The 13,800-nt window shown below is 42.3% G+C and overlaps 1 long non-coding RNA gene across 1 annotated transcript; it reads left to right on the plus strand.

Moving 5' to 3' along the window:
- Window positions 1–337: 337 nt before the first annotated feature.
- On the plus strand, window positions 338–692 carry LOC306981130. The gene is made up of 3 exons (XR_013794080.1): window positions 338–376; window positions 500–575; window positions 652–692. It is a non-coding gene; the product is annotated as an uncharacterized lncRNA (long non-coding RNA).
- Window positions 693–13,800: the final 13,108 nt, after the last annotated feature.

Consider the following 13,800-nt stretch of genomic DNA (forward strand, 5'->3'; position numbering starts at 1 on the left):
TGTCTGTAGTGTTTTAAAAAAAGTTATGAACAGGATGTATTGTAATATAATGTAGGTGCATTTGTAATACTTCTGCATATATATCTGCATAGTTTGCCCACACGGACACAAGATGTGGATGTGGAACAGCCATAACCTCTTCAAATAATAAACATGAGAATGGTGCATCTTCTACTATGGGATGCATCATTTCTACTGCCTACCAGCTGTAAGGGAGTTGTGGACAGAGAAGAGGGCTGCCATTATAAACCCTTTACAGACTAAAAACAGTGTTGTTGGCCTTGGTAAGTTATAAACTGCAGATATTTGCAAATTCTCTAATAACTGACATGCATCTGTGTTTCTATTTTAGCTGACGGACAAATGGACTCTCCAGGTAATTCAGTGGTTTATGTGCTTTGTCTCTGGCCTTTTTTTTTTCATTTGTAAATCAGAATATTTTCTGTATTTGAGATAGTGATGGGCATTTTCTAATGCAGTGTTTGTGTTTTATTACAAGGAGAGAATCAACGAGAGGGCGTTTCCCATTCCCTCCACGTCTGGCTGCAAAGCATCTCACTGAGAGACTTTATGCTGTAAGTGACATGGTTTTCATGTGAGAGTGACATGTAGTAATGAAACATGAATTTAAAATTTGAACTTGTTCAACAGGCCTGGGTGATGTCGCGACATAAAACAATACTTGGCTGGATAAAAGATATTGTAATTCTATTGCTTGTCAACATGCAAACAACAGAGGAGTTTATGGTGAGTCTGATCATTGAAAATGTATGTAAAGTAAAGTACTGTAGTAGTAGATGTCAATGTTGCTTCTACTATTACATTATAGAGGTTTATTTTTGTATTGTAGGGTGTGTGGTGAGGTGCACTCCACTGACATGGTGGAGTCCATGGGTGTTTGGGTGATAAAAGTAAGGAAAGAGAGGTCCTACGCCCGGGATCTGCCTCTTCATATGAAGCCGGGACAGACGACGGCCACGACCACCATGACCACCGACCGGTGCATGTCAACAACAAAGGCCATGTGTCGTAAGTGATCGCTTTATGACTTCCCTATATAACGCATGTTTTGAGAACTTATGTCATATAAATTGTTGTGCAGACAAAAACGACTGTACTGCAAGAAGTCACAGACCGGGCCGAAGACTACAGTGACATCCCTGACCTGCAGACAAAAATTCTACGAATACGACTTCAGTCTGCAGGACTCCCCCAAGAAAACGAAGCTTCCGAACATATGACCCCTGTCTGGCCTTGTGCCCCCTCCTGTAGCTGATCTGGTGCAGTCACGTGTCCACAGAGGGCAGGTATGTTCATTTTTCATTCTTTTACAATGCATGTCTGTCATCTGTTCCATAAAAACATATTTGTTCTAATTGCTAAAAATCATGTTTTGTTTTTCTAGATGCCATCAGCTCCCTGAACAAACTCCAAGTGAAACATAAGCAGTGCATATATATTTATTTTTTACAAACATGGAACAACATATTTACAATAAAGCCTTTTCTTCCCTAATTCGTGGACATATTTTCTCATGTGCTCACAGCTTGTTTATTGCCTGAATGGTGCTTCTTTACAGTCAACATAAATGCCAAAAGGGTCAGGATCATTTTCTGTCCTCACTGATCAATCGTGCACATGATTGAGCAAGATTCTTCTGCCTCCCCCCTTGGTCTTCCTCGTGTTCTCCCCGTCTGCTCTGCCCTGCACTGCTGCCACTTCTCTCCACAAGAACATCAAAATGACCCGAGCTGGAATTCTAAAGGGAAAACAATATTTTGTTATTGTGATAACATACATGCTGTATTCTACACATCGCAGGAAAGAAATACAATGATAAAAGGGGTGCTTATTTTACTTCCCTCATATTGTACAGCAGGCTGACTTTTTCCAAAACAAATAACTATTCGTCTACATCAAGTTTGCTTCTGAACTGCATAACTACCGGCCCATGCACTTTCTATTTCCCAGCTAATATGATCTTGTACTGTGTGAATTAATTCCATGTTATGTGTATAGGGAGCCTTTTTTTCTCTTCTAAATGTATAAACTAGTGACTTTTGGCAGCTACATACCCTGCCCTGGGACAGTAGTTGAAAAGTATTTGCACATTTCACAGATACATGTATTTCAAATTACTGTCTAATAAGAATATATTGCTGTTGGAATATGCTACTAAGCAGATCAATAAAACAAGCTAAACCCCCACAAATATTCGGAGGATCAGGCTGTGTTAGCTAAGATGGTAGCGTTATATTTCAGTCTACTTTGTTGACCAACTAATAAGGTATTTGGTGTGTCACTCACTGATTATTATTTTTTAGCTTATACAAAGTAATAATTTATATTATTCATGAACGCATTACAATTATAATCCAATCATCAGTGAACACACAAAACGGGTAGAAATGGGATTATTATTATTATTATTTTTACCTTTCTCCTAACCCCGTTTTTCCTCTGAAAAATTAATGTTGTTTAACTGAAATGCAAAATCCTTTCACATAATTCAAAATAACGTATAATTTTCTTACCTCTGAAGACATTACGACTCTCAACAAAAGATTTGTGCAATCACGAATGACTCTCCTTTGGTTCTGATCGGCTCGTGCTCGTGCAAGCGTGCGTGTGGTCCAGGAGCGTGCACAACTCTGAGTGCAGTTCCGCTTTTCGCCAAAGGGGGCATAGTTCTGCGAAAACTCAGAGACTTGCGTTGTGCACCTTTAAAGTGATAGTCTGGAGTTTGTCAGGAAAAAAGAGAGAGAGCTCTCTTTTTTGAAAAAAACGGCTCAAGCTCCCGCCCCCTCCCCTCCTGATTTGTCGGGGAAGCCACGCCTGTTTTCCCGTGCACGCGCGAGGTTCAATGGGCCAAGAAGTGACGAGGAGAGACATAACGGTGACAGTGTCAACAATGGTGTTTTCCAAGGTAACAATGCATTTTATGTTAGAAAATCGTTGTGTTTTTTGACGGGGATAACACGTTTATGCAGCTAACTTTGTACTGAAATGTCAAATAAACTGGTATAACTAGTAAACATGTAGTTTTGACATCGTTTGGCATGGTTTATAGCATGCAACATTGTGTTTACTTCTTTGATATGCTAACAGCTAGCGTACGATTGATTGTCCTGTCGTGTTTTTGGTGTGTGTTAGACCACTTCAGATTTAGGCCATATTGCTTTTGTTTTTTCTAATTATTTTATCTTTCATCTTCTGCAAAGCTCTGTAATGGAGGATCCTCCGATGATGAATAAACCCCACCTGCAGCATCAAGCAGACCATCCCCAAAAGCATCTGTGGCCAGGGTCGTGGAAGCATGTTGGAGACCCAGCTTTAGACCTTAGTGAAGAGGATTTAGTCCTTGGTCATTATCAGAGGCTACACTTTGAACATGTAAGTCCCTTCAGAAGTCTGTGTAGCCATTTACAGCAATTGTAATAAAAAGTGTTAGTATAACAAAACTACTCTTTCTTTTGGTATGCACATACAGAATATGACTCTGGAGGTCAGGACGGTGGACAAAGACCCTGATGTCATCATCTCTCACTCTGCACCTCCTGGACACACCCCAGTGCAGAAATGCCCACTGATATTGAAAAAACATGCTGCTGCAGCCTCCAGTGAACTGCATATCTAAAGTGTCACAGAGACTAAATCAGACACACTGATCCTAGTAGGCCCTACATTGGATTTATGCCACATGTCGAGTGTAATTAACATTTCAGTTGAAGTCAGTTTGCTTTGTTTTCATGAGAATAAAGAATGCAATGTAATACAGTTTGTAATTTCTAAGCACACACAGCTAACACATTACCTAAAAAAGAACATGCACAGAAATACCATCTCATAAGTAGTCAGGGAAACATTTGGTTACACATAGAATCAAACAATGGTCATATTTTTCAACAACTATTTATTTATTTATTTATATATATATAAAAAAACATGACGTTATTTCTGTGGCAATTGTTGACCTGTAAAAAACAAGGATAATGTTATGGATACATAGACGTATGCAATTTCTATAGTCAATATTGTGAGAAGAATAAATGAGTCCATACCATCTCCTTATGTGCTGGTGTTGGAGTAATTCCCGGGTTGTTGGGTCAGAGACATTTTACAGCAAACCCAGTTGTCTGAGGATCTCACTTTTGTGCGACGTGCAGCAACAATCATTGTCTGGAGCTCTAGAATATATGAATTGTCCTTCTCAACCTTCACTGTATAAATCCTGCAGCACCTGGACTTTTTATTGAATACTTTCCGGTATCTGAAATAGGGACAAAATAATGCTAAAAAAGTAAATCGCAGAAAAGCAATGAAGATACATAGTTTACAAAATGTGTACATACTGTATGCAATTATACATCCATCAGTATTCCTCTGTGCAGATCTGTGTACACGGTGAGGGCTGAGAGTGGCATTCTTGTATCCATGATGGGCAGGTCATAAGTCAATCTTTTGCGGGCGTACATAAGATGACTGTGCAATGTCTCCAGGCATGCTGTTTAAAAATAATGCATACTTTGAAGCTTCTATAATTTACATTTAAAAAGAGATTGCAAATACAATACCTAAACTTCACATACTTTGGTACTTCTTTGAACCAACGTTCTTTCAGAATGACCTCACGCTTTTGAACCTTTCACTGTTCACCCGTTCACTTTCCAGTGCGTTACGTTTGTTCCACTGTAGTACTGTGAAACATCCCTTTTGCTGGCCTGCCTACACAGAACAGAGACAAAAATCAAATACATGTACAGTATAATGCACAATAAGCATCTTTTACAAAGCTCACCATTTTACTTGCATGGAACTTTTTGCCAAAGTTCTTAGTCCCAGCCGCATCATGTGTGCTCCACACCACTGTCTTTGTATATGCCATTTCCTGTGTCAGGATTATAAATTTAAAATAAAAATTATAATTGCTTTAGATGTGTACAATTATAAGTTTCATAACCAAAAAACGATGACACTGAAAAGAGCAGAAATGTGTGAGTGGGCATCAGTACTCACTTCTGTAATGTTGACCTCTGCCTCCTGCTCACGTATGTGCTGAAGGTCATTCAGGTCTGTTTTCCTTCTCAGAGAGGCCCCTGAACACAGTGTGAAAAGTGTGTATTATGTACAAAGGTTTCCATGTTCTGTTGCATGTCTATATCTGCATGTATTTATGTGGAACAGGACTGGATTGGTTTAAACACAAGCTCAAATCCTCACAGTGTGGCTGTTCTCCTCCTCAGGAACACCAAGTGATGGTAAACTAAACAAAAAACAAAAACATTATTTTAATTTCAGTGTCAATGACCAGTGTGACAACTATACAGACACCAAACATGTTTTACTTACTCTCCGGTTCTTGAAGTAGAAGCTTCCTCTCTCTCCAAGATGTTCACTCCCTCTTCAAAATCATTATCTCTACAAATACAGGATAATGGCAGTTTATGAATTATTTCCTAAACTGACACTCAACCCATGATGGTTGTTTTGTGTTTGGGTGTCTGTTTTTCCATAGCATCAGCAAGGCTTACCTATTTTTAGTAAGTAATGCACACCATTTGATTAGACTATTATCCTCAACCCACTACAGTTCACACGTCTATACTTTGTTTCTGTGGTGATTTTTTTTATTTCAATGCACATTTTTTTCTGCCCTTTACCTTCACTGTCGTGTTGTGTGATAATCTCATTCACCCCAAAAAATTCTTACCTCTCAGAGAAGTCCCGGACTTGATGGTGCTGACACAGCAATATGAGCAGGAAAGAGTGGTTGTTTTTTTTATATTTTGGAGTAGATATTGGAACTCCTGATCCGGTTTGGTAACTGGAAACATAAAGTTATGTATATTTACACAAAATGTAGCAACGACATTGTGCAAGTCTAATACAATTCTTACAGAGTAAGCTATATTTTTAATCACATTTTCTTCAATAACGCACGTAGCCCACTGGCCCTCATATATTTATCGTACAATAAAGTTCAGATGCTAGCACTATATTTAGGTTTTGACATTACATATACTGCGTGTCTGCACGTCTGCAAATCTCAATGCTACATTTGATGTAACGCCAGTTTGCACAGAAATATACATAGTCAGTTCACGTGCATGTGAAGTAGTGAAAACATCCGCGGTGACCAGTGTCAGTGTTTACAGTAGGCTAACCTATAGCTTTATAACACCATGCAAACAGGTCATAGTTAGCTAGCGTATTAGCGCTTAGAATATGCAAAAACCCTAATCATGACGGACTAAATTCAACTAATTATCGTCATGAAAACTTCAAAATGTCATGCATTTACCTGTAGAAACTTTGCCATCTCTCTTCCTCCGTGCTGCAGCTGGGCTCACGTAGCTCCGTCCATCTGTTGAACAACTCTCCGATATAAATTCCACATCTGTCTTTCCTTCGTTTTCCTGCTAGTTTAGAAGATGGACTTTTGAACTGTTTACATGTCTAAAGAGAAGGAGCAGGCAGTCGTAGCTTCTGGCTGTTGTTGTCCAGAGCGGCGCTCGGGCGTAATGGCGGATCCAGGTACGAGAAACTCTCTCTGCGCGTGCTCAGTTCTCGGGCGCGAGCCTGCAGCGCGCATGAAGTGTCAATCATCGTCTTGCTCGCATTTTATTGGTCTACGCGATCGGCGAGCGGGCTCTTGAGTAGTTGCTGAGATCAGGGAAGGAGGGACTTAAAAAATATATAATAATATATATTTGTACTCACTATATATCAAAGTTTAAGGCCAGGAGGTCAATTTTGTGCATTTCTTAAAAAATGTAAAACATTTAGACTTCCAGACTATCACTTTAAAGGCACACTGCATAACATTTTGGACTACACTGTTGACATCAGTACAAAACATGCTCCCAATGGCCAGCTCGACATAGAAAATGATATTTTTGCAGTGGTTAATCAAAGAATGGATTGAGATCATAGACTGTAAATATAAATGGACAGCTTCTCCTCACTCCTCCCCGTTTACTTTAGCTGAATTGTTTGCCTTTTTCAGTGAATTGTTTGCCTTTTTCAGCGAACCACGTTGTTTTTCTGGATACTTTTGTACGTCTTTACCGTGTTTTTGTGGAGGTTTGGTGGATTTGTTTACTTTGAGACTCCAAAATGGTCCTGAAGAAAGCAGCTTTTTGAAGGTAAACAAACTGCTAGCTTATCAGCTAAACCCATTTGAGATCTACAAACATCTTCTTCTGAGACACTGAACAGTGAAGAGGCACCAAGAGCCCCCACACCTGCAGCACGGAGGAGGCGTCACAAGAGGAGCTACAGGAAACAACAAAAGGGACCAACGAGGAGATGGTGATAGACTGTGGAGGGAGCTGTGCAGGAGGAAGAGGAAGGACGAGGTGGAGCTGACCAGTGCAGGACACCACGCTCTGAGACGGGGACAAGCCCAGGAGGCGGTGCACCGTTTCAGATGATCAGAGGAGACAGAGGGCAGCTACAGTTTCTCCATCCTCCAAGGTCATGCGGGTGGAGTGGCTGAAGGACAACGAGATCATCGACCCGGCCGAGGACAGGAACTTCTACATCACCGTGGACCACAACCTGATCATCAAGCAGGCGCGTCTGTCCCACACAGCCAACTACACCTGTGTGGACAAGAACATCGTGGCCAAGCGCAAGAGCTCCACCGCCGTGGTCATCGTCTACGGATTTCCCATCAACCAGTGCTCCTCCTGTGACCAAAACAGTGAAGATGGCGGCCGCGACACAACGATCTTTCACCAAAGAAAAAAAAAAAAAGAGTGGAAAAAGAGTGGTGCCACTGAATGGGTGCTGCTGCCGGATGCTCTCTCATCGAATGCAATTTCTCCATCTGTGAGATCAATAAAGTACCATCTTATCTTATCTTTACCATAATGACCAGGCTCGTGGAGGAAAATCATGGCTGATTTACAGACTTCAGGCTTTAAAGTTGTTTTTAACGTGTCTAAAGTCCAATGGTCTTCAATGGGGGGCTAGCGGCGATATGGAGGTACTACAGCAATGGCGGAGCAATGGCGGCTCCTAGTGCAGAGCAGCCGGCGGCCATTGATTTAGATGAGGACCTAGCCTGTTTAAATCTCCAATTCTGCTGCCTTTTGTCACATCTCCATGGAAACGAGCTGGAGACGTACCCACTCCCGGTAAAGTTTCAGTCATGTCTTTGGAGAGCTCAGACGCTCACAGCAAAAGCTCATGTTAGTGTGTACATTTATTTCAATCATGAAAATATCTGTTATGAAATAAATGTTTGTTTATTGGGTAAAATTCTTTAAAAATAAAACGTGTATTGGTTTGTGGGAAGTGATGAATGGTTCCTTAATCCTTGATCTGAAGTGCTCCGAGTGCCCAGCAGAGATGGACAGGATTATCGTTCCTTTTCATGTTAACTGTGATTCAGCAGCTGCACATTTCCTCACAATCACCGCCCGGCTCCCGAGCGCGCTCTCGCTCGCCAAGCACGTCACAATCCATTACTCCAAATCCATTTGTGAAAGAAGGTGAAACACTGTCTGACGATCCACTCCTTAAACTCTTCACCAGCTCCTATATGACGAAGAGTGCGAGTTAGTATTATGAGGGTCTGTTTGAAGACCTGAGGAAGTGAGTGTGACGTGGACCTGCACACAGCTGACCGCAGAGTTGTGTGTGTGTGTGTGTGTGTGTGTGTGGGGGGACAGGAAATGAGAGGGTTATGCAAATGAGGGAGATTCTCATTTAGCTGAAGGTTGGAGCGCCGCGGCGGCAGATTACGAGTTCATCAGGATAATTCCTCAGCGGTCCGGCCTCACTCGCCCACACGGACCACAGCGCTGCACTGGAGGGGAGTGGGCCGGGCGGCCGGGAGATGTTCCATTTGTTCAGAGTAATTGCACTTCAAAGATTAGTTTGAACACGCCTTACGAGAGACACTGCAGGCAAACAGTTTTCTTTCTAACAGACCACCTTTCACCTGGAAATTAATCTATCGCACAATTTTCACAATAAGGTGTTTGATTTGGAATTCAAAATGTCCTTTTTCTCACATTGTGGCAACATCATTTTAGCTTAAAACAGCATTTATTGAGATTGGCCCCAAAAGACGAGACAAAACTTTAATTTTTAAAGATTTATTTACATTCAAAATCCCACAGTGGCTCAGTGGTTAGCTCTCTTGAAGGGCTGCAAGAAGGTTCGATTCCCACCTGGACGGGGCCTTTCTGTGTGGTGTTTGCAGGTTCTCCAGGTGTCTGCGTAGGTTTTCCTCCAGGTGCTCCAGTTTCCCCACTAAAAACATTTACAATAGGCCAGGATGAATGAGAGTGTGTTTGAGAGTGTGGGACAACAGTTGCTCGACAGGATTAGCATGATCATACTGTTGTTTTTTACTATTAGGGAATTTACTATTAGCCCCATCAGTCACTCAGACTCTCACAAGCACCACATTCAAACACAGGCCGTGTGGGTGCGGGACACAGCCACGTCATGCGCTGTAGGAAAATGCATGTAAGCTGCGACAAGTGACAGGAAGTGTAAAAAACAAACAAACAATATTAGAGATGAAAAAAAAAACTCTGAAAAACAATAGCCATCAATTTAGAGAAAAATGCAGAAAAACAATGTTTTGTGTGTCAGATTGATACATTATTACATTATTGGATTTTCATCCTGTCATTACATTATTACATTATCGGCCGGTAAATCGTTATTATGTTATTGGCTCAACAGTGTTATTACGTTATCAGCTTATTACATTGTGAAACTGGACACATTTATTACATTATTGGCTGTTCCTACAAGCTCTGAATGACAGCTCCTGCTCCTGCTGCTCCTGCTGCTCCTACTCTGGCTGTGAGAACAGCATTAGCATTAGCATTAGCATTAGCTGCTGTCACAGGTGTGTACCTATAGCTGCTTTTCCTCATGCAGGCTCGTGTCGGTCGAATGGCTCTTTCACCATTTCCATAACAAAGGCCAGGGCCAAACCGGTCTGACCAGGTATAGGTTTTGGGCCCTACCTCTGGCTGTGACCAAAGCGCGCTAGCCAGTGTCTGATGTGACGTGAACAGACTCTGGCCTCTGATGGCCAAGAGAGAGTGGACACACTCACTATTGACCCTCAGGTCAACGGGATTTAATATTTGACAACATCATACCGCTGTTCTAAAAGGGGATTTTGCTGATATTGGCATTTAGCCGCTGTTAGCGCAGCTTTAGCAGATGTTTCCATGTAGCTTACCTTCATAGTTGTTTTTAGCAGTTTCTTTCTGTTTTAATACAGCTTAGCTCCTCCGAATGATTCCATAACTCTATAACTCCCACCAGAGGGCAGCATTTGTCCACATTTGTTCTCATCGCGGTTCTAAATACTTTTAATGACGATCTGTGCAGCGTGCTCCTCTGTGGGGGCGTGGCCCACAACAAATGCGTGTGTGTCTGCGGGGTAGAGTCGATGTGTGCGGTCGGGTCGTGCTATGTGGAACGACGGCTTATGTTCCCCCACTTCTATTGACGGGGAACTGCAGACTGTTAATTTAGAGAACAAATGTTCTCGCCTATTCACTTTTCTCTTTCCCTCTCTCTTTTTTTTTTTTAGTAAACGCTTATCATATGTTTAAATGCACATGCCCTAAACCATAGGCTAAAACCCATAAACACTGACGAACATTGAGCCTAAATAGAAACCTATTTATTTATGCTATTGTTTACTTTTTATTAAATTGCATTTGTAATCTTGTATGTATTAATGCGCCTCATATAGTAGGCCGACCTTTTGCTAAGAAACAAGCACTTTAGCCTCTTGTTTGTAACCAACTCTCTGCTGAACAAATAAACCATACCGCATATGTTGATGATATGTTTCTTATTTCACTTTTGTATTTTCACACACAGCTCCATCCTGACACAAACACAACAGCTTAGAGTTAGCACTAATGTGGACCTGGTCTCGTTGTTTAGTCCCGGTTTTTCTTTGTTTAGTTTGATTTTCTTCCAGTTTATCCTCTGTTAGCGCTGTAGCTACTGTTTGGACTTGCTTTAGTCGCTGATGTAGAAACATAGCACCAGGCCTAATGCAACTGTTGAATTTAAATACTTTCATTTTAACTGTGAGTCAAAAGTGTGAATGAATCCACACAAAAGGCTGTCGGGTTTCTGCAGGTCCATGATCACAAACGAAAGGTCTCATGACTCTTTGACGAAGGCTTTGTTGACGCCTTTTAGCGACGCCTCTCTCTTCCATCATGCCTTCTCACACGTCAAAGTTTAATTCACTTTCTGGACTTGTCACTTCCTAAGGACTGTGTGCAATAAAATCCCCGGGTAATTGTGAGGGCGAGCGGAGAAAGTGACGGATGAGGAATAAAGTTTGGCTGCTGAGACAGAAGCTTCAGAGGCTGGTCCTCCGTGATCAATGTCCCGCTCCACAGCAGCAGACACCAGCTCCACACAGTATCCATCATCTGCTCCGACGACAGCGGCAGGAAGTGAACGGCTTTCAGCTGGACGGAGCCTACGAAGCAACGAATGAAGACGATGCTCACAGTTCTGAACACCTTCATGCTGTTTGATAAAGGTCAAAGTCAATGATACTCCTTTTTTCTGCAGCACCGGGCCTTTCCTGTCCAGGTTTTGTTCATGCACACACTTGTCTGTTTTCTCCGCTGGATTTGGACGACATCGGCGTGAAGTGAGTCGGAGCGGTTTTCTACTCGAGCATCCTTGACATGAGTTATTTCAATCTCTAATGGTATCTCCCCGGCTGCTCTCAGCGCGATCACTGAAAAGCACGATGCTGAAGTTTTTTTCTGATTTCAATGCCTCTTATTACAGGCAGTGTTGGGGATAACAGCGTTGGTCACTCCGTTAGATTTTCCAGTGACGAAAATGCGTCTCTGTCTGAGGTCATCATTTATTAAGGCTTGTAGAAAAGCTGCACTCCCTCAGATCCTCTCGTCTGTTTCTCCAAGGAGCGCCTTGTTTCAGGAAGTGAGAAAGAGCAAGAGTGACGCTGATTGGCTGACGGAGTGATTGACTGCACAAGGGACCAATCAGAGGAGGTGCTTTGCCGGCGGAAAAGTGCGTCCAACACGATCACGTGGCCAATTGTCTTTCCGAAAACTGGAACAAACTCGAGCGGATTTCACGGACATTTGTGCCCAGTCACGAGAACCAGGGACACAAGTCGGCCGCCCAAGTTTCGAGAAAAACGCAAAAGACGTTTTTTGTTTTGTTTTTTTTATTGGTAATTTTTGCAGAATCGTTCAGTTGAAGCCACAAAGAAGCCTCTCCATGTTTAAAGGGACTGTACAGAGTTTTTAAAATGTTAAAATTATGTATTTTCCTCCCCCTACATGTTCCACCATGTCCTAATGTGTAGAATGAGCCCAGGCCTGTTCACCACAACTGCCTCTAAAATCCTGCACTGTCACTCAGAAAGGTGTCACTTCGGGTCCGAATTGCCATCATGCACAAGCTTAATATAGAAAGTGCAGTTACACATATGGCCTGAGGTGGCAGTAGTGAGCATAAAATGGCATACTTGCCCCTTTAAGCTGCAGTATTGGTATATTTAAAAGTGTAAACTTTCAGGTCAAACCGGAGATTTGGGAGCTGCAGTCGGGGCGTGGCTTTGTCTGTGTGTATTTACATAAACACCGGGTTGTGTTGGATGGACAGATTGTATCAGACGAGCTGAACCGTGGAACGTTACAACCAACATGTTTGGAAGTGGATTTATTCATCACGGATTATGTGGCGCCGCTTCCTCATGAAGAGCCTTGAGCAAAGCAGCGACAGCGGGACAGAGACGCTGCTTTGCTCCCCAGACAGGACCACACTTTGGCCTCGCAGCTTCAGCGTTAAAAAAAATCTTCTGCAAAAGCACCAAACAGTAAGTTTAGTATGTTTTTATTCCGGTGGATTTTGCGTTTGAGGTGATCTGCTCTGTTTCCACGTTAATGCGCTGCTCCGTGTTTGTGAAGTCCTAGAAGTCGGTGGCGATGTGGGTAAGTCGTGTCAGAGATGTACATTTACTTTACGTTTCATTTATCGGCGACAGGGGCTGACATTATCCGGGATCTGTCCTGATATTATTGCATGTTTAGTAAATGTATTGTCTGGCCATGGTGGACTGCTGAAAGATGCCAGATCAGTTGTTTCACTGCAGGTCGTTCTTGCTGCTGTTGCCTCTGAGTTCGCTGTTTTTTGTGGTCGAGCTCTGGGTCAGAGACTGAAAGTAAACGCTGGTTCTGAAGCTTTAGGGATTGATGTGGCTGAAACAGACTTATGTTTGCGCCAACATTCTGAATGAGCGCTTTTTCTTGTAGTACTTAGAAATCTTCCCCAACACTGATTATAGATTGACATGACAAAAAGTGTTTATTAACGTCTCCCACAGCAGCTCAGGATCCCATATGATCTGCAGACCGCCTGAGAACCACTGATGGTACCGAATGTACCGTATATTTCAAATGACTGACTGTATTACACACTTCCTCTGAACTGTAAAGGCAGCAGCTGTGGATCTCTAGGCTTGGAGTATGTTGCTTTGTGATGAGTGGTGTTGATTGGGAGTTCGCAATCTTATTAGTCCTGAATAGTTTGTTACTAGGAGTGCATCAGAGTGAACTTCTGTCACACAAAGACGAGACGGTGCAGGTATGGAAAGAACATCACTGATGTAAGTGTGAGGAGAAAATGATATAGCAAGTTTTCTGCCATTTTATGTCTTTGTATAAAAAAAGGGTTAGCTCTTTTCTGCATGCCGACTCTTTTCATCCTCCTCACCTGAAAAAAAGTTTACCAGTGAGTCAATTCAATCGG

This window comes from Gobius niger (genome assembly GCF_951799975.1).
Source record: "Gobius niger genome assembly, chromosome: 21".
NCBI lineage: Eukaryota > Metazoa > Chordata > Actinopteri > Gobiiformes > Gobiidae > Gobius > Gobius niger.